Consider the following 26,075-nt stretch of genomic DNA (forward strand, 5'->3'; position numbering starts at 1 on the left):
TAAGAATCCATTGACAAATCTAAAGTCATGAAGATTTACTCCCTTTTCTTCTAAGAATTATATACTTTTTAAAATTTTTATTGTTTTAGAGAGAGAGAGAGAGCACAAGTGGAAGAGAAGGGCAGAGGGAGAGAGAGAGAGAGAGAGAGAGAGAGAGAGAGAGAGAGAGAGAGAAAATCTTAAGCAGGCTCCAAGCTCAGCATGGAGCCTTACATTGGGCTGGATCTCACAACCCTGTGAGCATGAGTTGAGGTGAAATCAAGAGTCAGAGACTTTCTACCTACTGAGTCTCCCAGGCACCCTAGAATTTTATACTTGTAGCTCTTATATTTAGATATTTGATCCACTTTCAGATATTTTTTTATACATAGTGTGAGGTAGAGATGCAAACTTATTCTTTTGCATATGGATACCTCCTTGTACCGGCTCCATTGTTTAAAGAGATTGCGCTTTCTGCCTTTGAATAAGCTTAACATTTTTTTTTCAAAAATCAATTGCCTATAAGATCAATTGTTTATACATTCTATTGATCTGTATGTTTACCTATACCAGTACCACATTGTCTTGATTACTATAGCTTTGTGATAACTTTTTGAGAATGGACAGTGTAAGTACTATAGGTTTGTTCTTTTTCAAGATTGTTTTTAGTGTTTCGAGTTCCTTTAATTCCCATATGAATTTTAGAATCATCTACTCAATTTCTTCTAGAAAAAACATATTTGGTAGGGATTGCACTGAATCTGTAGATGAATTAGGGGAGTGTTGCTATCTTAACAATATTAAATCTTCCAGGGCACCTGGGTGGCTCAGTCGGTTAAGCGTCCAACTTCACCTCAGGTCATGATCTCCCACTCCGTGAGTTCGAGCCCCACGTCAGGCTGTGCTGACAGCTCAGAGCCTGGAGCCTGCTTTGGATTCTGTGTCTTCCCCTCTCTCTCTGCCCCTCCCCTCCTCATGGTCTGTCTCTCTCTGTCTCAAAAATAAATAAAAACATTAAAAAAATTTAAAAAAAACAATATTAAATCTTCCAATCCATAAAAAGGAAAATATTTCCATTTATTTAGGTCTTCTTTAGTATCTTAAAATGATGTTGAATAGTTTCAGTGCACAAGTGTTGCACACATTTTTAAAAAATGTATTCCTATTTTATTCTTTTTGGCAATATTATAAGTTGAAAAGTTTTCTTAATTTAATTTTTAAATTGTTTGTTGCTAGTGTAAAAATGAAATTGCTTTTTCTATGTTGACCTTGTGTCCTTAACCTTGTTAACCTAATTTATTAGCTCTATTTTGTAATGTATCCCTTATAATTTTCTATATACAAGATCATGGCATCTTCAAATAGAAATAACATTAATTCTTCTGTCCAATCTGGATGACTTTTAGCTCTAGATCTTAGAAAGGAAACAGTCAATTATTCAAAATTAACTCTTTTTTGCATATGCCTTTTATTAAAGACATTCCCTTTTCTTCTGAATTTAAGTGTCTTGATCATTAAAAGATATAAGATGTTGTCAAATGCTTTTTATGCATCTATTGGCATGATCAAGTACATGTCTTTTATCGTATTAACATAATGTATTACATTGCTTTTTGTATTTTGCAACAACTTTGCATTAATGCCATAAATCTCACTTGGTCATGATTTGCAATGCTATTTTTTACATGTTACTGTGTTTTGCTGTTATGTTGTCGAGAATGTTGAGAAAGTTCTGTGTGTATTCATAAGAGATACTGCTCTGTCTCTTATATTTTTGTAAATTCTTTATCTGATTTTTGTATTATGTTAAAATTGGCCTCATAGAATGAATTGGCAAGTGTTGCCTACTCTTCTATTTTGTGGAAGAGTTTGTGAAAGATTGGTGTTAATTCTTCTCAAAACGTTTGGTAGAATTTAACAGTGAAGCCATCTGGTCCTGTGTCTTTCTTTGTGGAAACTTTTCTAATTACTGAGTCAATTTCCTTATTTGTTATAGGTCTTTCTAATTTATCTATTTCTTATAGAATTAACTATGGTAATTTCCATCTTTGTAGAAATTGGTCCATTTCCTTTAGTTTATCTAATTTGATGACATAGACTTCCCTTATAAGTCTGTTTATTTCTGTAAGGACAGTGGTAATGTGTCTTCTTTCATTTTAGCCCTCTCTCTCTTTTAATAGCTAGTTTAGCTAAATATTATTCTATTGTGTTGATCTTTTCAGAGAACCAACTTTATGTTGATTTTTCTCTATTTGTTTTCTATATGCTCTTTCATTTACTTCTACTCTACTGTTTATGACTTCCTTCCTTGCTTGCTTTAGGATCCTTTGGTCTGCTGGTTTTAGTTTAAGGTGGAAAGTTAGATTATTGCTTAATTGTACATGTATTTTTTGTAATGTAGGCATTTACAGCTGTAAATTTTCCACTGAGAATTGATTTTGCTACAGCTCATGAGTTTCCGTACATTGTGCCTTCACTTTTATACATCAAAAATTATTTTCTAATATTCCTTGTGATTTATTTTTGATCCATTGGCTGTTTAAGAGTGTGTTGTTTAATCTCTATTTATTTATAAATTTCCCAGATTTCTTTTATTGATTTTTTCCATTAAGACTTGTTCTATGGACTAGCAAATAATCTATCCTGGAAAATGTTCCATGTGCATTCTATTCTTTTTGGTCTACAGATATACATCAGGTTTAATTGGTTTATAGTATTATCTGAATCTTCCCTTTCCTTATATATCTTCTATCTATCTATTAATTGGAAGATGAGTATTGAGGTAAATTCATTTTTAGTGAATTGTCCCTTCAATTCTGGAAGTTTCTATTTCACATATTTTGAGCTCTATAATTTGGTTCATGTGCATTTATACTGGTATGTATATACTTTTGCATCAACTCCTTTGTAATATAAAATATGTTTGTTCACTCTAATAACAAATTTTGTCTCCAAGTCTATTTTCCTTGTATTAGTACAGCCACTCTAGCTCTTTTTTGGTTACTGTTTTCATGGAATATCTTTTTTTCATCTATTGACATTCAATCTATTTATGTCTTTGAATATAAAGTGTATCACTTATAGACAATATATAGTTCTATCATGTTTTGTCATCTTTTCTTTCTAACCCATACTGCCAAGCGTGACTTTTAATAGAAATTTTAAATCTATCTACATTTAGCATAATTATTGATGATGTAGGACTTATTTTTTGCCATATGTTCCTGGCTATGTGTGTGTGAGTGTGTGTGTATGTCTGTATCATATTTTTTTTCTTGTATTCCTGCATTTTGCCTTTTGTGTTAAATTGGTACTTTCTAGCACACCATTTTATTTCCCTGTCATGTCTTCTACTATAATTTTTAGTTATTTCTTAATAAAATTCATAGTTAACTTAATTTACAAAACTCTAGTCCAGACTAATACCAACTTGAATTCAATAGTGCATAAAAATTTTTCTCCTCTACATCTCAGTTATCTTTCCTCTCCTTTGTTCTGCTATTTTTGTACAAATTACATCTTGGCTCATTTTATGCCATCAACACATTATATAGTTATTGCATTATGAAGTTGCCTTTTAAACAGTTGTCTCAGATAGAAGAAGAAATTGATTAAAATGTCTTTTACATATTTTTACACTGTCTTTTACATTTACCTATGTAGTTACATTTGCTAGAGTTCTTTCTTTCTTCATATGACTTAGAGTTACTATCTAGTATCCTTTTATTTCAGCTTGAAAGATTCCCTTTAGTATTTCTTTACGGCCGGTTTGCCAGTGACTACTAAGTCTTTCAGTATAGAATGCTTCATTTTTACTTCATTTCTGAAGTATCATTTTGCTGGATATAGAATTCTTAGTTGACTATCATTCTTTCAGCACTTTGAGTATGTCTTCTCACTTGCCTCCTGGATTTCATGGTTTCTGATGAGAAATTAGCTATTAATCTTATTAATTCCATATATATAATGAGTCACTTCGTTTTTGCTGCTTTCAAGATTATCTCTTTATGTTTGCTTCAGTGGTTTGGTTATAAATTATTTATATGTAGATCTCTTTGAATTTCACCTACTTGATATTAGTTGAGCTTCTTGGATGTATCAACTAATATTTTGTTTTTGTTTTTGTTTAATTAAATTTAGGAAGTTTCCAGACATTAATACTTGAAAAAAATTCTATCTTTTTTTAAAATATACATTATGTGTCCTCAGACTAGATAATCTCAAATGAATTTCAAATTTGTCATTTTTTTTTCCAATTCCTCAAACCTGCTATTGATGCTCTACGTTGAATATTTTAGTTGTGTTTTCAAGGCCAGAATTTATATTTTGTTCTTTTTTGTGTCATGTCTAGATCATTATTGATACCTTCTATTTGGTGAGATGACATCCTCATATTTTTCTTTATGTTTTTAGACACGGTTTCCTTCAGTTCTCAGAACATATCTTTAAAAGCTGATTTAATGTCTCTGTCTAGTAAGTCCAACATGTTGGCTTCCTCAAGGATATTTTCTATTGATAAATCTGTTTCTGTGTATGAGCCAAATTTTCTTATTTCTTTGCATGCCTCATAATTTTTTGTGTCAAATTGGACATTTCTAATAATGTAATGTGACAACTCTATAATATAATGTGAGAGCTAAGGTTTCTCTCCCTTCTCAGGGTTGGTTGTTGTTGCTGTGTTTTTGTTGTTGTTGTTGCTTGTTTGTTTTGTTTTGAATTTTTGGCTTGTTTGTTTGATATTTTTTAACTAAATCTTTAAAGCTTGTATTCTTTGTCGTGTGTGGCTACTGAAATCTCTGATTAACTTAGTGGGAACTTATTGGACAAATGGATAGATATTCCCTTAATAAGTCTCCTAGTCTTATCTGAAAGATTATACATCTTGGGACATGTCTCCAACAGGTGGTTGAAAACTCTATCTTAGCTTTTACTTCCTAATTTCTCAGATTCTCAAGGTCAGCCAGTGTTGAGTTCAGGGCCTTCTCAAGTTTTTCCTGAGCGTGTGCAGAGCCTTATCTGTGTGCCTGTCATTCTATTCCCAGAATACTTTTGGTGTTTTTAAAAGGCCCTATGAATATCTCATTCCCTGGCTTTTCATTTTAAGCATTTTGATTAACTCCTTGTTTGGCCTCACTGTTTCAGGTAGCTCTGAAAAGAAGCAATGATCTCTAAATATTTGCAACACACACCTCCAAAGAGAAGCCTTTTCTCACTGGGGGAGCTTCAGCTCAGGTCAAATACAGCCATGTTTACAAGTAGAATCTTCCAGGGAATCATCAGACAAAAATTATTCATTTATTGAGGACGAAACTTTGAAGGAGCATCAGCCTTTCCTTCTCCCTCTGCTATTTGCTAGAATTCTGGATTTCACCATGTTTGTAGGATGTTAGTTTTGGGCTACTGGAGAGAGAAATGATAAGAACAAGATTAAAAAATGCCAAAAAAAAAAAAAAAAAAACCATTGACATTGAGATTTAGCCTTTTTATTTTTTTTCCTTTTTTAATGTTTATTTATTTATTTTGAGACAAAGAGAAAGAGCATGAGCAGGGAGGGGCAGAGAGTGAGAGAGAGAATCCCAAGCAGGCTCTGCATTGTCAGTGTAGCTCCCACAAATCCATGAGATCATGACCTGAGCTTAAATTAAAAGTGGGACATTCAAACGACTGAGCCATGCAGTAGTCCCACCTTTTTTCTTGTATTAACCCCTCCTCAATCTTCCTAGAAGCCTTCTAATTTCTAGCAGACAGAAGAAGTTGATTTTTGCCATTTTTTCTTACTTTTTAAAATCTTTTTCTTGCTATTATGGAAACAGAAAATTTGAAGTTCCTTAATTGACTTTTGTGGCGTTTTATTTTGTTTTGTTTTTGCTGATATAACTCTATCTAGCCACTAGTTTCTCAAGGCATTCATGTAGGTCCCAGTATTACATATTTTTGTATTACAAACGTTTTAAGCAAGGTGGGGCCTGGTTTATTGCTTCTTTTCTCATATGATATGGAGATTTTGTTATCATGAGCTCTTCTGATCAATTTCCAACTCCCGACATTATGGACCATCAAGCAAATAAATGTTCATTATCAGCATATTATGAAAGTCCATTCTTTTTTCATTTCGTAAGAGTATATAAATCCAGTTATTTCCATGATAGTAGCTAGCAATTTGTTTGGAAGCAACGACTTATAGTATGAAGACTACTACTGCTTCAGTGACAAGAGCCAATTTTACTTAAAATCTATAAGGCTCAGTTCCTTCAGAGGTGTCATAAGAGCACTCTGGCTATTCCTTATACTTGTTGTTGCTTAGAAAAAATAAATAAATAAATCATTCGTGCAAACCATATAAGTCATGTATAAGCCCATAACTTAACATTACTTATTGTTGTTGTATTTCCTAAGTTGTTCTACTTCTCTTATATCTTGTTCCCTCACTGAATCTATTTTATGACTCAGTTTGTTCCTCTGACTTAGTATTTGAAAAAAAAAAAAAGAAAGTACTTTCAAAAGCGTATCACATTACTAACTTGGTTTTCCTTCTACTCTGGCGATTAGTCATTTACATGGCATGAGTGGAGAGTAAAATTACTCTGCAAAGTGTAGCTAAATGACAACTGTTACCTTTGTCATAAATTTCACCTATGTTTGATGTGGTATGCACAAAGACATAAAGAGAAAATATAATGAGTTGTTTTTCAATCTCATTTTCTCACTTAGAACCATTAAGGGAAGTAAAGAGTTATATTCTGTATCAAAAAGGATTGCATTTATATTCTTTCATTTCTAAAATAGGTTTCTCTCTTTGAAATGGAAACAGTTTCCTAACTTAAAGTAGGTAATTACACACTCCATTAAACAAGTAATTAACAGATTACAATTTGAAAAAAAGGAAAACTTGAAAATGAGCAATTCGGATTCTGAATGTGAAGAGTAGCGTTATAATTAGCATAATACCTTTAGAAATAGATTAACAAGTACACAATAAAAGTGGAAGAAGAAACAATCTGTTTTCTCCATACAGATTTTACACAACAAATAGTATTTCATGAGTCAAACATCAGCATGATTTTAACAAAGCTTGGTCTTGGATGTGTTGCTACAGTACTCTAAAATTCAAAAATATGTTGATGTATAAAATGTTTGCTATCCTAAGAGGCTATGCTCTTCAGAATCAAATGTTTTAAATTGTCTTTCAACAATAATTCCCCGAGGCAAGTGGTCAATACTAGCAAGCCCGACATGTGTAATTCAAATTGGTAATCTGAAATTGCAGAAACAAACAAAGAAATAATAAATAAATAAGTGAGGCTCAGTGTTATATATGTATAGTTCATTTTCACTACAACATGGAAAATGTGTATAAAGGGAATTTCAAGGAAACATACACACTAAGTCTCGATTACCCTGCCTTTTAAGAAAAAGCAAGAAAAAGTATCTATGCTAAATGGGAAGAATGGTCCACTCTCCTTGCTAACTGACTCTTGAAGAAAAAAATTAAAAGACTGGGTAACTGAAGGCACCACTGACAGCTTCCAAGGGTAGTGATAAAATAACAGTCCAAATAATAACCACTCCTACAAGAAGATTTTCTTTTTATTCATGCAAAATTCTGGGCTAACCTTGATATCACAATCACTGCAAGAAGAAAAAAAAGTAGACGGTTCTTCAAGTTGGATCTTCTGATGAAACTACCAATAAGCTCTTTATTACCTCCTGGAAAAATCATGAGTGGGGCAGAAGGTGCAATCCAGTTTAAAACCTGTGCTTTTGACAGAGATCCGATAATGATCTCTTTTCTGAAATTTGAACTGACCCTGTGGAGTAAAACTAGTTCATTTAAATCATTTTGGGGGAGAAAAAAGTCCATCAACTGTTTTGCTAGAACCCATATGTTGTTTTCATCCCATATTGAAAATAAACAAAACAGATCACTCTAAAAAAAGAGGATTCCTCCTACTAGCATACTAAAAACAGACATTCAGTAAGTTCAAATCTGCCAGCGTGGAGATGCCACTGAGAATGTCAAACAGATACTGACTTTTGAGTCATCATTCCTTCATGGCAGTGAAGAGAAACTTCTGGTCGCATGTTACTATTGCATTTGCCTTAAAACATTGGTTTCTTAGTAAAAAAAAAAAAATAGTAGTTTGAATTGAGATATCAAATGCTTTCTAAGTAAAAATTAAATTCAGGTCAGGTCAAAGACACTTTCTTAACTCAGTTAAGAAAAGTAAGAAGTTCTGCGACTCCCTTTATAGCTCTACTTCACTTGTGCCAATTACTTTATAAACTTCTGTTGTGATCCTATGCTAATCCTTAAGTCTTATGTATATCAACATATATGTAGGGTTTTTCTGGAAATGTTTATTTAGTGAATACTTCCATAAAAGTCTATGACTCATGCTGGCACAGACTTCAGCTGTTATAGCATATCCATTTAGGTTCTGATAGTACAAGACTTGTGGGAAATGGGCTGAGCAGGTTGAGCGATTACTCTCTGACATATTACTTAGGCTTGTTTTTAAGGTAGGGATGCAGAGGGTGGCCAGTATAGAGCCCATCCAACCTGAGTTTTCTGCATATAAAGAATGACTTTTTTCATAAATCATACCGCATTTCATAACAGCAGATAATGCATCATCATGACTGTCCTCGAAGTGGCAAATTCAGGATTTGTTCGCAAGAAATCACTGCTTAAGTGCTATGCTTATGCCCTAAGCATTGTGTTTGAAATTGAAAACTGAATTAGAAATACACCAGAGCCTTAGGTCTTGGGCATAACTCAACAATTACAACCACTTTTCCAAAGATCAAGAATACTGTGGAAACTATATCAATTTCACAGGGCAATTCCAGGCAACAACTTCCTGAATGTAGATTTCTCAACAGGTTTCGGAATTTCCTTCTTTCTCATTTCAACCATCGATTTTAGCAATCACATGTCTTCTTCAGTTATTTTGATATAGAAAAATTATCCAGTATCTCTCTATCACAGGTCATACCCTTACGCAAATACTAATGCTCTGAAGATAGTGCTGATTTCAAGGACCCTCTAGAGCTGATTGTAGACAGAGACTGGTGGCCAAGATTTACCAGATTTCTTATAGCTCAAATTGTGGCATATTCACACACAGTCATCAGTGCTGGTGGGTCGCTAGTGGGCAGAGGTTTTAATGAAACCTCAAACCATCTTCAACCATCTCCACTTAGACGTAGCGAGGGTTTACACAGTGCATAGAGAGATATCCTGGAAGCTTCATGTCTGCGCTGTTGTTAAAGTACTAATTTTAGCCAGTATTTGTGGTGCTTGGGATAGTTAAATTTTATGTGTCAACTTGACTAGGCTATATTGTCTTGTTATTGATCAAATACTAGCCTATATATTTCTGTGAAGTTGTTTTGTAGATGTGATTAACATCTACAATCAGTAGACTTTGAATAAAGGAGATTACACTTCATAATGTGTGTTTCATCCAATCAGTTGAAAGCCTTAAGAGCAAAGTTGAGTTTTCCAGAGAAGACAGAATCTTGCCTCAAAACTTCACATAGAAATCCTGAGTTTCTACTCTACTGGATTGCGCTATGGATTTTTTGACTCAAGACTACAACATTAACTCTTGCCTGAGTTTCCAGCTGGCACAAATGCCAACCCGCACAATCACATGAGCCAATTCCTGAAAGTATATCTGTTATTATGGATATGTATGTGTCCCATTGGTTCTGTTTCTGTGGAAAACACTGACTGATACAGAGCTATCACAAAGTAGAATTCTATTTTATAACTATGGCCAGAGGTAACTAATACACAAGGTCCAGAATACAGATGGGACCGTTTAACAGCATCAGTGTTAATTTTTTGTGAAACAATTCTTTCTAAATGACTGAACACAGCTGAATATAATTAGAAACATCCAGATAGATGTTATTAATTGTTCACTAGAGTATTCATCAGCTCTAGAGGTGAAAGAATGTTATTTGTGTTAAAAAAAAAAAAGTCATTGAGAGTACTTCATCTATGTTCAATACTATGCTAAATTCTGATACAAATGTGAAAGATCTTTCCAAATCTATGGTGTTCTTAGTCTAGTGAGACAAATAGATGGCAGAACAATGAAAGGGATGTCCGGAACAATATTCTAAGCAGAGGGAATATCATGTGCTGAAACATCGTGAAGAAAATAAGCTAATGAGTTTGACAGTCATGAAGATAAATGAATGTTGAGAGTATATGCACATGTGAGCATATTGCTGAGGAACCGAGCTTGGTTGGTAGACCACAGTCAAAATGTCTGAGCCTTATTTTTCTTATGTACAATTGCTTTCCGGGGCAAAAAAGCAGAGGTGTTTTTATGGAAATCAAAGGAACTTATTTATAAAGTGATTTACATACAGTATTCACTTCAAAATATGGTAGCTTTTGATATTTTAATTCATGAGTAGCTTTGGTTATATTTTAGTTGACCTTATAAAGTATTGTCTGGCAGATACATAATGTCTGGCACAGTGATCACTGAGCACATGCCCCTTCTTCACCTTCGTTTCACTACTGTTGGCTACTATTTAGGCTCTCATATGTCAAGCACTTATCACCATGTCTGGTACTTAGTAAAGGCCTGGATATTGATAGTTAGCTTTCCGAAGACACACACCAACTTGAATCTTTTCAATCCACCAATCACTTAAGTGCCTCTTTCACTAATGTTCAAAACCTTTAATGGAGTGACTTCAACATAATGCTATCACCCCTAACTAGTTACATAACAAAATGCAAAGCCAGGTTTTTGACATAAATAAACACTAAATTCAGGAATATGAGAAACCCTTTGACAGTGGGTAACCACTTGTTTGGGAATTGAGGCACCTGAGTTTTAGAGCTAGCTATAGTACCAACTGATTCTTACAATATTTAAGTTTTAAAAAAAGCAAAAAAAAAAAAAGTACTGAAATTGTTCGAATTGTAAGTTCACTGTCCTAAAATGAACAAATTGAATTAAATGATTCATAAGGTCTCTTTTGGCTCTAATATTCCAGGATTGAAGATGTTTATGCCCTGGGAGTCATGTATAGGCAAATCTTACCAAAAGGAATTATAGCATGATACTGCTAAATCACTGATGTCCAAGCAAGTGTGATGAGACTTAATTATCTTGGGATCATAGTATCAAAGAAAAAAGAAAAGAAAAGAAAACTAATGTGTGACCAGATTTTGGAGCACATAAGTACTTGGATGTCTGAATTTCCTAGGCTGAAAACCCAGAATCATGTCTCTTTTTTCGTCCTTATAAGACAAACTTCTTGAAAATCAGAATACTCCTGTAAAGTCTGCAGAGCCAACAATCTGTCCTTGGGACAAATGTTTGAGACATGAAATATTGCCTCTGAGCGTTTATCTAGAGAAAAGAGGTGAAATAATCTTGAATGACTAGGGTTACTATCTTAGGGTTATTGTTGGTTATGGAACCAATAGTCAGATAATGCTAGATAACTGTAGCAAGTGAAGATTGACCACCTGGTCCTGTAGATATTTCTCTTCTTTCAAATATTGACAATACATTTCTTCATACGCATTTTTCGCTGTTAAGTGTTTCTCTGGGTAGTGCTCTTTTCCCAAAGGACGTAGTTGATGTATTCAACTGTTCTCTTTTTATTCAAGCACCAAGATTATGGCTGGCTGTGCCAAGAAGTAGCTATGCTCTTGAATGTCACTTTTATTGTCACAGCCTGTCCTAACGTTTGACGCCAAGTGTGGTGTGTAGGTTGGGTGGGTAGGTTGACTAATGAAATCTGTCCAGTAATCACATGTGGCAAGTCACTTATCATGATCTCAAATTCTTGAAACAACTGTTTCTAAGGCCTGGAAATATTTATAAATGTCTAAGCAAAGTTTTTCAGGTACTCTGATCAATAGATTTATTTTCTTTCCACATTAGACAGTTATATCTCCCCCATGGCATAAGGGTTATAAATCAAATTCATTTTGAAACAAAATGTTGTGCATATTTTTATCATCAATAGCAATACATTTATTATACCAACTCTAATACTGATAACTTCTTTGTAAACTAAATGTAATAAAATCTCTAACAAATGAGAATCAAGGATTTACGGAATTTCCAATTTGATCCAGAAAACTGATCTTTCTCATGAAAGATTCTGTCAAACAAGCATTTAAGTAAGCCTGTGTGAATCTAGTTAAGCAGATTCTTTATGCACTTGACAGACAAGATGGCGGATTTTCCATCATGATCATTCAGTCATTATTTTCACGTGGGTTAAACATCAAGAAAGATTTATCTTTCTATTTTTTGGTTTAGGATAGTTTACCAAATTGTCACGTTATATACAACACCTATTTTTTTTTTGCTCTAATTGTTTACCAGCTATACTGTTATTTACTTAGTATTTTATATACATTCTTTGCCTAAAAATGAATTATGCGTGCTTTTATCACTATTATAATAATTAACGCCATTATACCAAAATATCATTAAATGTTAAAGATCAACAAAAATCGTCATTAAATGAATCAATGTAACAGTTGCACACTTCAAAACTAGCTCTTCCAGAATTAGAAAGAAAACGTCTATTACTACCCAGTAATCAAGTTTTAGATCCTTCAAACTTAATTAAGATGAAGCTTACGTTAACAAGATAAGCTATAAACCTTTTTATGTTAATCAATTCTGAGAACCCCAACTGAAATATATACATATTTGGAAACTACAACATTTATTTAGCTGCTGTTTGTGATAAATTCTGACTGAGTGTTCATTGTTAATTAAAATAAGATCAGCAGCTTTGAATAACGAACTTCTGCTTCAAGAGGCCATCTGAGCTGTTCCCCAAATTGCATTCTTCTGAATGTGTCAAGGAATCTGGTGATGTTTGCAGCAACTGGAGACAAAAGCATTTCTTAGTGATACAAAAGTGCTTTCCAATTTGGGAAGTTATATGTGAAGACCTTTTACTTTGGCCATTCACCAACAACGTTTTTTGGAATGTTCAAAATACTGTTCAACACGAAGTACTTCCGGTGAGTTTATAACTAAGTCGTCCCAACACATAAAATAATATAACATACCATGGTCAAGGCTTGATGGCTGATGCTCCAATTTTGCCATCAATGAGTTCAGTCTGTCTTGAATGTGGAATACTGATATAAATGGATTTTATAAGACATTAAATTAAGGCTGTTCCACAGGGCTGATAGATCTGCAAAATATTCTAATAGACAAACGCAGTCCTACTGATGCAGACAACGTCACATATTAAAGGTTTTAACCACAAAAAAAAAAAAAAAACACACACCAAAGTTGTTCTTTTGCCTCAATAGAAAAGGGAAGGCTTTCAGAAAAAAAAAAGCGGATGTTAGTAAAACTAAAAACCTTAATTGTTGCAATTTCACAATTCTAGACAAATTTTAGAAAACATTTCAAGAGTTTAGTGGCCTCTCTTTATAGTGATAGGGTGTTTTTGCTTTTATATGACTCCTGAGTCTTCCACATTTCCTGGATGGCATGGAGTAGAGGGTTGTTGGTGTAGGATATGGAATATTACTTTCCTGTGATAGAATCTGACTATGTGGAATACATTCTTTTTTATACCTACTATGACTGGAGTGCTCTTTGTGCTCGTGCCAATAAATCACTTTCAGATTATGTCACAGATTTATTAAATAAGTTCTAAAATCTCTACTCCAGTTGTCCTGACTGGGCAAAACTGTCACAACTTAAGATCTCCATGGTCACAGGATTTAACTCATTTATGCTACACTGAATACTAACTAAAAATCACGCCAGAGGATTAATGCATTTAGAGTGAATGGATTTTATTCTAGTTGTGATAGTATTTATTGCCTTAAGATTTTAGCTATCTCTGTAATTTTACAATGAACTGTGTTCTTTGACAGAAGCAACTTACCAGTTCCTTTGCTTGTCCCTGCTTATTATTCTAAACTATTTTGGCAGCAGATATGATAAGTTTATTTACAAATCACGCCAGTAATGATAAGCTTTTGCAAGGAAATAAAACACGATAAATGAGTATTTGAAAATATTAGCATTTCTATCCAATTAGAGTGTTAACAAGTTTCTAAAATGCTTGGACATCTTTCCACATTGCTTACTCTTTGGAAGTTTCACAATGCTGCTTGAGGTCAGAGCATATCGTATCAGAATTGGGGAGCCTCTCTTAAACTTAAAGGAAATAGTTTGTTCTTATTTACAGTTTCATAAAAATCTACATTGTAAATATTTTATCATACTTTCAGTATTTCCTTTGCAGCTGTTGCTTCTACAAAATGAACAGAATTTTAAGGATATTAATTTGTTTCTCTCTCTGAGGACATGCACAGGTTTTATCACAGTCAAACCTAACAATATTAATAGTGTATTAGTAATAGTAGTTATAGCTAAAATTTAATGTCAATGCTATGTACCTGAAATTATTTTGATAACGTTAATCATATTAACTTCTTGACTCCTCATATCATAGTTAAGTAACTTTTACTTCTATGTATTAACATTCTCTTCTTTCAACCACTGATATGAAATAGGTTCAATAGAGAAGAAACCGTACACACACACACACACACACACACACACGCACAAACAGTACAAAACCTATTCCCATTCACACTTAACTTTATTTCATTTATGCATAATTGGGAGGCTTAATATTAACTTCTTGAAATGTAGTCACAATACTCTTATAAAAAAACTAAGATACTATATGTTATCAGTATATGAAAACCCATGCTTCCAACTTATATCACCCTACTATTCATGCTGACAAACCATAATGGTAAAACATTTCATTTTAAGAGGTTAATTAACCTTTTCTGGACTTTCTGAGCGCCGAGTCATACTAAAGCACGTGACCACGTCACTATTTACTTTAGCTCCAGGCTAAAGCAGTAAAATATTTATTAAATATTAAACGGGGGTGTTAATTATATTTTTCTAATGTGCATTAAAATAAATACTCAGGGTCGCCTGAGTGGCTCAGTTGGTTAAGCGTCCGACTCTTGACTTCCACTCAGTTCATGATCTTGTGGTTCGTGGATTCGACCCCACATTGGGCTCCATGCTGATTGGGATTCTCTCTCTCTCTCCCTCTCTCCCTCAAAATAAATAAATGAACTCAAAAAAAAGTACCCAAATATTACACTAACGATTTGGTATCTGTAAGGCTTAAACTTGAATAAAATATACAACGTACCTGTAAAATCTTCTAATACTTTAAAGGTGTTCCTTTGAGTTGAGGGGAAATAATAACTTCACTTGACTTTCACATATTTCCCATGGATGTTAGGAGTCCCTTTCATCATTGTTAATGCTTGTGTTACCCCCTTGAGAGTGAAAAGAGAGCGGGAAAGGGTAGGCTTGAAGGAGAAGAAAGGGCAGAAAATCCCACACTCACACTGTGGGAAAAGTCTGTCTGTTTTCGAAATCCACAAATAAGAAGATATGGCTATCGCAGCTGTTAGCCGGGGGACTGATGACTGCCCATAAAAGATTGCAGCAAATGAAGATTGTATTGCCCTTCTCTACTTTCTAAAATGACACGGAGGCTTGCATGTTCTGGGCACCATTCCCAGAAGTATAGCATTCTCTCCAAAAATCCACAGATGCTCTTCTGGGAACGAGGTGGCAGCACAAATGAGCTGACAGTGTGCGACCATTCCTGGAAGCACTGCCTTCTGGAGAGGAGACTTTCAGGAAAAAAAAAATACCAAATTCAATTCTCTTCTGTTCTTCACGTATCTTATATATTTGTAAAAATCACAGATTAATATTATGTGGGAGGAGAAAGTAAGTTTCTGGCTCTTTGGAGAAATCACTAACAATTTTTTTTGACAAAGGCGGGCCGCCTGGGTGGCGCAGGCAGTTAAGTGGTTAAGGGGTCCGACTCTTGTTTTCAGCTCAGGTCATGATCTCAGGGTTCATGGGTTTCAGCCCCACATGGGGCTTCACTATCTGTGCTGACAGTGCAGAGCCTCCTTGGGATTCTCTCTCTCTCTGCCCCTCCTCTGCTCGTGCTCTCTCTCGCTCTCCCACTCTCTCTCTCTCTCTCAAAATAAATACATAAATTTAAAAAAAAAAAGAAAAGAAAAGAAAAGAAACTGGAGGCATGTTGGTTTGAGTTACAAAAGACAGGAGTTTCTGAGGCACCATATGAGGAAACGTTGGAAACAGTTACTGAACCACCAACAGAGCAATTAATTATGCTTTGCCCGAGAATACCACACTGTACTTACATGGAAAATAAAATACTTACTTTTAAACTATAAAATACTTCCTTAAAAATTAAAACAGTTGCAGACAATGCAGTCCTGCAGTATCAAAATTGATTGCACTTTACAGTGATTTTCTCTTAGATGCATAGGCTGATAACTTTTTTTTTAATTTTTTTAACGTTTATTTATTTCTGAGACAGAGAGAGACAGAGCATGAACGGGCGAGGGGCAGAGAGAGAGGGAGACACAGAATCGGAAGCAGGCTCCAGGCTCTGAGCCATCAGCCCAGAGCCCGACGCGGGGCTCGAACTCACGGACCGCGAGATAGTGACCTGAGCCGAAGTCGGACGCTTAACCGACTGAGCCACCCAGGCACCCCATATAGGCTGATAATTTTTAAAAGTGACCTTAGAAATCATCTACCAGTGGCTTCTGAGTGGCTCAGTTGGCTAAGCGTCCAACTTTGCCTGAGGTCATGATCTCGCGGTGGGTGGGTTGTGGGTTGTGGGTTCGAGCCCTGCATCAGGCTGTGGGCTGACAGCTCAGGGCCTGGAGCCTGGGTCAGATTCTGTGTCTCCCTCTCACTCTTCCCCTCCCCCACTTGTGCTCTGTCTCTCTTTTCAGCTCAGGTCATGATCTCATGGCTCCTGAGTTCCAGCCCTGTGTCAGGCTCGGTGCTGACAGCTCGGAGCCTGGAGCCTGCTTCGGATTCTGTGTCTCCTTCGCTCTCTGCCCCTCCCCCGCTCATGCTCTCTCTCTTTTTCTCTCTCTCTCTCTCTCTCTCTCTCTCAAAAGTAAATAAACATTCAAAAAAATTAAAAGAGAAACAAAAAACAAAAATCTAGAAAACCTGTGGAGGGGTCAGTATGCTCATTTTGAAATAAAGAAATGGAATTCAATTCAACCAAGCTAATTTATAAAATGTTTTGCAAAATTACAAAACTTAAAACCATAAGCTTTTTTATTTGATATAACCTATCATTCTATATACTAAATAGTCACTCTCAAAATGACTATATTTTAAAAGTTTCCTACTTTATATTTTTGTCAAATTACATCAAAGGAACCTCTCTTTATTGTATATGTAGTAGTTACTTTTCTGTTTTTAATATAAGAAAGACTCAATTGTAACTTCTCAAGAGGAAAATCAATTTAACAGCTACTTCATCAGTTGACATACAAGTGCAAAGAACAAAGTTTTCTCATTCACAAAGTTTTCACTTTTAGATGCATAAGGAATAAATGAATTATTTTGCAATACAAAAATATCAAACAAGTGCCCTCTGATGTTTCATATTGGTAAAATTATTCGTGATAGAAAGATAGAAGGATCATAAATTAGAATATCATTATTCAGTTTATTCTTGAGGCTCTTTGATAATTGTCTGTTTATACGTCAGTCTCTCCTACATTGTATCAAAGTGATTACAGGTAAGTGTCATACTCCATTTATCAATAAATATGTAGTTTCTAGCACAGGACTTCATATATTCTAGGTTTTCTGTAAATTCTTTGTGGAAATTAATGGTTCTGGCAGTATATTCACCAAAAAAAAAAGAGCCACTACATTCAGTAATTCAATCAAAATCAGAATAAGAAACAAAGAAACTGAAAGTTATCAGTCTGATACCACGTCTTGAATGTTTTTAGTGTTTCAACCCAAATTGTTGAATACTTTTATGGTGCAGTTCTCTGCCTCTAACCTCACACTTCTTTCCCTACATTTCTTTATTAAGACACTTCATTGAAGATCACACTACAAGATGATGAGATAAGGTGACAACGCAAGTTCATTGGTTTTTCCCAATATTTGTCTTAATATGTGAGTTGCTTGCCAGGAGTAATGCTTTTGGCAATTTCCTGAGGCTTGTTCATTTTCTGTTTTGGCATTCATTTTTAATTTATCTAGCACTTACAGCATATTTATTAAAAGGTGGAAAATGAGTGAATATATTCACAGATCCATCATGCCATTTTGCTGGTAGTAAAAAGTGGAAAGACAGAAAATGGCGTTTCTCCATCACTTACATCCAAGCACAGTGACTTCTGATTGATAGACAATCTAAAAAACAAAGCAAACACATATTAGAAATATTTCTACAGCTTCAATTGCCTGACTTGGGACAGATATGTTTGTATATTATTTGGGCAGTACGTTAAGGCTTGACAGAGCACTTATTCTATCTACTGATCTGTCATGCTACTAAATTTTCTTGTGGAGTTATGCCAGTTAAAAAAAAAAATCTTCCCATGATTACATTTGACAGACCTATTGTTCTGTGCATTTTCAGGTAGCAGTCACTCAAATATAATGATCTAAACGGATTCCAAATATTGATTTCTTGGCAAAGATTCTCCTACTGCCCCAGAAAAAGAATTGTATGAAAAACCATTATACAATGTGCTTGTGTGTGTGTGTGTGTGTGTGTGTGTGTGTGCATAAGCTGGTCCCGCATATTGGTCATTTCTTTTTTCAGAGAAAGAGTGACACAATCCTCTCAAGTACTTCAACATGTCCAAATCAGTGATAATTCTTTAATTAGAAAAAAAAATTAGTACAACAATGCAAAGAAGAAGAAACATAAAAGAGAGAGTTGGAAAACATTTTGATCATTTTCTTTGATATGAGCAATTACGCTCCTTACTCTGTGAAAGAAGGTTTAGCCAATTTCATAAAGCAAGCCAGCAAAATGTTCATAATTGCTAATGTTGAAATGCATGGTAGGATTGGAAATCACATGTGGCATTAAAAGTTTTATTCCTCAAGTTTTCAATTATCCATTCAACTAATACCATTGAGTACCTATTTCATGCCGGCTGCTTTTATAGAAACCAAAACATATGCCATTAAATAAAACAGGTAAGGTCTTGCTGATCTTAAATGCTAGTGGACAAAGATAGAAGTAAATTAACAAATGAACATATTATTTATCAGGTAATATTAAACACTACAGAGTAAAAAAAAATAGTAAATAAGTGAAAGAGGAACATTAAGGAGAGCATCTAGGCAAAGGGAATAGTAAGTACGAATGATCTGAGATGGAAAAATGTCTGGCATGTTGAAGAACACGAGATATAATGGTGGAGGTTTATACTTATGCTAGATAAAATCATAGAGGTGCATATTGTTCAGGTTTTTTATTACAGAAAATATACACAAGATAATATTTACTATTTTTACCATTTTAAAGCACATCTTTCAGTGGCATTAGGTACATCCATATTGCAGTGCAACAATCACCACCACTGGATAACTGCTTCCTCCTCTTAAACTGAAACTGTGTATGTGATAAATAGCTCTTTCCCATTCCTCCCTCCCCCTAGCCCCTGGTAACCACTAATCTATTTTCTGTGTCTATGATTTTGACTATTCTAGATATCTCATATAAGTGAAATCATACAAGAAAATTCCTTTGGTAGCCGCCTTGTTTCACTTGGCATAATGTCATCCAAATTCATCCCATATTATAGCATGTGTTAGAATCTGATCCATTTTGAAACTGAATAGTATTCTACTGTACATATATACTACATCCCAGTCATTTCATTGTTGTTAACCCTTCTTGGCTATTGTGAACAATGCTGCTGTGAACACTGCTGTACAAATATCTGCTCGAGTTCCTGTTCTCAGTTCCTTTGTGTGTATATCCAGAAGTAGAACTCGTGAATCCTATAGTAATTCTATATACAATTATTTGAGGAACTTCCATACTGTTTTTCATAGTGTGTTCATTTTGAAATAAAGAAATAAATGGAATCCAATTCAACCGAGTTAATTTATAAAATATGTTCTGCAGAATTACAAAACTTAAAACCACAAGTTTTTTTATTTATTGTAATGTATCATTCTATATACTAAGTATTCATTCTCAAAATGAATTTACTTTCCCACCAACAATGCAAAAGATTCCAACTTCTCCACATCCTTTCCAACTCTTGATATTTGGGGGTTTATTGGTACTATCCCTATCCCTCTTACGTTGTGTGAACAGATATCTCATTGTGGTTTTGATTTGCACTCACTAATGATCAGTGACGTTGAACATCTTTTCATGTGCTTATTGGCCATTTGCAAATCCTTGGATAACTGTTAACTGAAGTTCTTTGCTTAGTTTTTAATCATACTTTTTGTTTTTGTTGTTGTTATTGTTAAGTTGTGGAGTTTCTTTATATATTCTGCATATAAATGCCATATCAGGTATAAGATGTAAAACCACTTTCTCCCTTTCTGGGGTTGCCTTTATATCTTATTAATAGTGCCCTTCAATGTGAAAAAGATTTTAATTTTGATAAAGTCCGATGTATCTATTTTTCTTTTGTTTCCTTGTGTTTTTCATGACATATCTAAGAAATCATTGCTGGATCTAATGTCACAAAGCTCTTCCCCTATGTTTCTTTTTAATGACTTTATGGTTTTAACTTTACATGTAGGTTTATTATCCATTTTGACCTCATTATTTTTTATGATATGATAAGGTAAGGACCCAACTGTATTCTTTTGCATATGGATATTCAGTTTACTCAATACCATTTGTTGAAAAGACTGCCCTTTATCTGTTAAATAGTAAAGCCATCTGATCTAAGGGTTTTCTTACAGAGAGGTTTTTATTACTAATTAAATGTTTTTATTAGTTATAGGTTTATTTTTATTTCTTTATGATTTAATTCTTGTAGGTTTTGTGTTTCTGGGAATGTGTCCATTGTATGTACATCACCCAACTTTTAGTGTATAATTGTTCATAACACTTGTTTTTTTTAATCCTTTATTTCTTCTTTTTATATGCATTTATTTTTGAGAGAGAGAGAGAGAGTGCGAGTGGGGGAGGTGCATACAGAGAGGGAGACATAGAATCTGAGGCAGGCTCCAGGAACTGAGCTGTCAGCATAGAGCCCAATGTGGGGCTCGAACTCACAGACTGCGAGATCATGACCTGAGCCAAAGTCGGACACTTAACTGACTGAGCCACCCAGGGACCCCTATAATCCTTTTTTTCTGTAACATTGGTAGTAATGTCTCCACTTTGATTTCTGATTTTAATAATTTGCATTTTCTCTTTTTTTTTTATTATCCAGCATTGCTAAAATTTTATCACTTTTTTATTTCTGAAGATTTTGTTGACTTATTCTATTTGTTTTATATTCCTTTCTTCTGGTTGCTTAGGTTTAATTGATCCCTTTTCTTTCTATTCTTCTTCTTTTTTTTTTTTTTAATGCTCCTGTATTGACTTTGGCTTTTACTCTGAATAAAATGTGAAGCCCTCAGAAAGTTTTAAAAGTAGAAGGGCATAGTTTGACATATTTTTAAATGATGACTTTTGGTTTGTGCTAGAAAAATATCTGAATAATATAAGGGAAAACCAGAAGACCAGTTAGGAAAAAAACTAGGGGGGGGGGGGGAATTGTGGTACCTTGAACAGTAATGGTTATGGTGGATAGAGTTTTGACATTATGAAAAAAAAAATTGAAAGTTGTATAGCAAAGTTTGTTAATAGATATGACATGGGATGTGAGAATAAGAGGTGCCAAGCGTGATGGTTCCAAGGGTTTTGGTCTGAGCAAGTAGAAGAATGGGGTTCCTGTGTATGATGAGAAGTATACGGGGGTTTGGGAGAAGATAAGCAATTAACTTTTAAACGTGTTAGGTTGTGATCTATAATAAACACTCATATGGGAATATCAGGTAAACATTTGGAAATACAGGTCTGGGGTTCAGGAGTAGAGATATACTTTGAGAATTATCAGACCAGTATTTTCCACAATACATTTGGATAAAATTTTCTGAAAAAGTTAAAGTACATTGGGGGAAAAAGATACCAAAAGATTAATCCCTGAACCACTCCAAAATTTAAAGTTCAAGAAGATCAAAAGGACTCAGCAAAAGGAGGAGAGCTGCCAAACTGCCAGTGAGATGGCAAAAGAATAAAGAGATAATGTTCTCTTGGAGACAAACTGGGGTTGGTTGTTTAGGAATAGAAGAATAATAAACTGTATGAAATAATATCAACTCTATAAAATATATTTATGTAACTGCGTAGGAGCTAAATATGAAGCCAAGAGAGGATTTTACGTTAAATGAACAATTCAGCAAGATTTTTGCCTTATCAAATGATCGAATAGAGAGAGGATATTGGCAACAAAGCTGGACCGATGTTCTTGAGTAGTAACAGTGTCTGGGATGTGGTGCTCAAGTGGAAAGGCTGGCTTTTATCAGGAGCACGTGGAGATCACCCATAGTGACAGACAATAGGCTTGGCAGCTGGTAGGCGTACAATAGTGGTTGTGACAGCACGTAGACATTATCTTCCTTTTTATTCTCAGCAAAAACAAAACAAACAAACAAACACAAAAACCCAAACCACGAAAAGACACAAGGTGGTTGGTTGAGCCCGGGAATGGGGTAGAAGTTCCTAGACATTTGAAGAGAAAGTAGAGATGTACAGTGTTCCTTTGGAACAGTGAGAAAGTGCAGAGAGTAAACAAGTGTAATAGAATGGCTGGAGAGAACTAAGGACCCCCCAAAATTAGCAATCCAAACACTGAGGTCAAACCATATGATGGCATATTCTTGGTGACCATATCGTAAAGCATAGGTGCATACTTGAAGTAGGTGGAGAGTTAGAGTAAGCAGGTTTGTGGTCTGCAAGTGAGGGTAATGAAGTAAGAGAAAGGAAATGTGATTAATTCTAATGAGACACCAAGGTATTCAAGCTAAGCAAGAAAGAGTTAAAATGTGATGCTATTAGTTTTCTTTTGTTGCAGTAATAAATTTCTACGAACTTAGTGACTTGGAACATCACGAATTTATCATCCTACAGTCGGGAGGTCAAAAGTCTGATTCAAATCTCACTTGGCTGAAATCAAAGTGTCAGAATGGTTGAGTTTCTTTCTGGAAGGTTCTAGGGGAGAAACCAATTCTTTGTGCACAAATTTTTGGCTTTAGAGGCAGCTGATATTCCTTAGCTATTGACCTCTTTTCTCCATTTTCAAAGCCATCAATAGAGGTAGTCTTTATCATGTCTCATAAGTGACATATTTTTCTCCTCCCTTCCTCTTTTAAAACCCTGATGTTTATATTAGGTCCACCCAGACAATCCAGAATAATCTCTCCATCTTGAGGTCTTTAACAAATCATATCTACAAAGTCCCTTTTCCATGTAAAAGAAAATATCCATGGGCTCCAGATAGTAAGACATGGACATTTTCTGCTTATTAAAGTTAGGTGAAAAAAATAGTAGGAGGAATGGATTTTAGGACCCAGTGATTCGAAGACTTTTAGGACCCAGTGTGGCTGAGGCTGTAGTTGCTTCCTAATATCTATTTTCTGTTATTCTTACTGTGCACAGAGCTGAACATATTTTCAAGTCTCTCTTACAAGTAGAAATAGCCATAGGACTGAGTTTTGGTCAATGGAATACAAATAAAATTGGTATATCATTTTTAATTTTTATACATAAAGTCATGTCATATGAGTTCCTTCTCTTTTCACTATAATGTCTGTAAAAATTACTATTTACATTAAAATCAAAATTAAATAGAATTAAGGATTCAGGTCCTCAGTCACACTGTATTTCAACTGCTTAATAGCCAAATATGACAATTGGCCACCATATTGCTCAGTGAAAATACATAATAGTTTTTATACTGCAGAAAGTTCTATTGGTTACTACTGGGCTAAAGTAAGGCAAAGCCAGAAAAGGGAAGAAGCTTGGTTCCCTAATTGACTGCATATAAAAGAACTCGTCCCCACTCCTGATTGACATTGGACTCTTCCGGGATCAATAAATAAAATTTTCTTGTGTTAAGCCAGAGAGATTTTGCATTCTTTATTATAGCAGTTAGCACTCTATCTAACACAGCTAGAAAGAAAAGAAATGAATACGGTAGACATTATGAGGCACCACACAGATTTCCTTTTGAAAGTAACAGACTTATTAACCCAGCTAATAGAACTGAGGAAATACAAAGGCCCGGATCCCTTGCCCCAGTGTGAGAAAGGTCTGACCAGTCACCCAATTTTCAGACATCCTTGAAGTGTCATTTAACACCTCCCTTGAGGTTATATGATTTATCCTCCTGTCCAGTCCTTCTTACTTTCCTTCCCTTATACAGTGTTTCTGTTTCATTGTGTCATTTTCAAAAGCACTCACTAATAGACTTCCTGCATGCTAACCACCATCTCAGAGTCTGATTCCTGGGGAACACAACCTACAACAATTGATACTGGAATGGGGCCAAGAAAGCAGATGCTGGAATCATATATATGAATTGCATCACCTGCCACCTAGATATTAATAAGGACCCCATCATCAGTTGTAGGTGAAGCACAGAGAAGCCTTATTTCCAGTTGATGCTTCAGTTGTTAAATCTTTTACTAGTGGTGAACTGAAATGGTATATTGTTGAAAGTGAATGCATTAGTAGATATCAGATATTTGAGAAAAATGGCAGAGAAAGTAGCTATAAAGATAATATTAGGTGGCTATGGTTGAGTTTATTCGATGCTCTGAAGCAAAGATAAGGAAAAGCTGGCTGCAGCACAGCTAAACTCTAGTACTGAAATTCTAGAAGGCCTCTTTAATAGCATATAGAAATTCTCTCATCTTTTGTATATAAGACAATAACACAGATATAGTTGAGGATCAAGCCCAAGACTTTACTGGGTAAGGATACCCAAGCTCCCAAGAAGTTTGAACTCTTATGCAAGACCTGGACTGGGAAAGAGTAGACCCCTAATATACAGAATAGAAACATTTTGACTGATCCCATCACCCCTGAAAAAAAAAATCCTAATTTCCAGATATCTTAGGTATATCCTTTCCCACTTAAGACAACATTACTTCTCAAGCCCTGCCCCAATATTCTCTCCCTGGCCACAGGCCAATAATTAAGATTCATAATGTAACAAACATAATCTGTCTAAAGGCATTCCATGACTGATTAGAGAGGAAAGAGACTACACCCCCAAAGGAGCTTCAGGATTCAGCCAGCATATATTAGCAGGAGCCATGAAAATATGTATGAGACTAGAATCTGAAGATGCTCGATCAAGTACAGTGGGTTGGATAAAGGATAATTTATTGATTTGAGTCATCTTCCAGATTATAGGCTTTTCAACCCTGGTGAAGACCTCAGGAGATGGGATACTCTATTGGAACTGTGGGAAAAAGCAATAACTTAGGCAGAGTAAGGTAGATATTTCAGGCAGTCCTGATAAGCAGTAGAAGAAAGGATTAGAAGACTTAAAAAAGTGGGCTTGCTTAACTGTATATACTATCTAAGGCTGGAAAACCCATCAGAGGACGTTATTCCTCTAGGGCCTGGAGGATACATAATTTACCAAAGCAATAAGGAAGGCCTTGACGGGAGTGGTACTAGCATTGCTAGAAGTTTACTGTCACCTCTCCTCCATAATCCATGTTTGGTGGGAAAAGGTGCCATCAAGAATTGTGTTCAGGGGCACCTGGGTGGTTCAGTTGATTAAGCGTCCAACTTTTTAGCTCAGGTCATGAACTCTTGGTTTGTGACTTCAAGCCCCATGTTGGGCTCTGTGATGACAGCTCAGAGCCTGGAGCATACTTCAGAATCTGTGTGTGTGTCTCTCTCTGTTCTTTCCCCACTTGCTCTCTCTCTCTCCCTCTCTCTCTCTCTCTCTCAAATAAATAAAGATTAACAAAAATGAATTCGGTTCATTGATTGCAAGAAAGGTGATAGTTTCCCTGTGAACTTGAAGCTAGTTGTCAGTGATTAACTCAAATGGAAAGTACTACACAAGTGTAAATAGTAATGATGTCCCCAGTCCTCCCACAAAGAGCCATTTACTCAAGTGATAAGGAAAGGGAAACGTGAAAACATTTCAAAGACATTTG

The 26,075-nt window shown here is 35.1% G+C and overlaps 1 long non-coding RNA gene across 1 annotated transcript; it reads right to left on the reverse strand.

Moving 5' to 3' along the window:
* Positions 1-5,223: 5,223 nt before the first annotated feature.
* LOC109260978 (uncharacterized) lies at positions 5,224-15,474 on the reverse strand. Its single transcript, XR_002077214.2, has 4 exons — positions 15,193-15,474; positions 13,055-13,126; positions 7,593-7,787; positions 5,224-5,379 (listed from the first exon to the last, which is right to left on the reverse strand). It is a non-coding gene; the product is annotated as an uncharacterized LOC109260978 (long non-coding RNA).
* Between the last annotated feature and the right edge of the window lie 10,601 nt (positions 15,475-26,075).

The sequence above is a fragment of the Panthera pardus genome, unplaced genomic scaffold, assembly GCF_024362965.1.
Source record: "Panthera pardus isolate Hobbes unplaced genomic scaffold, ASM2436296v1 HiC_scaffold_13, whole genome shotgun sequence".
Classification (NCBI taxonomy): Eukaryota; Metazoa; Chordata; class Mammalia; order Carnivora; family Felidae; genus Panthera; species Panthera pardus.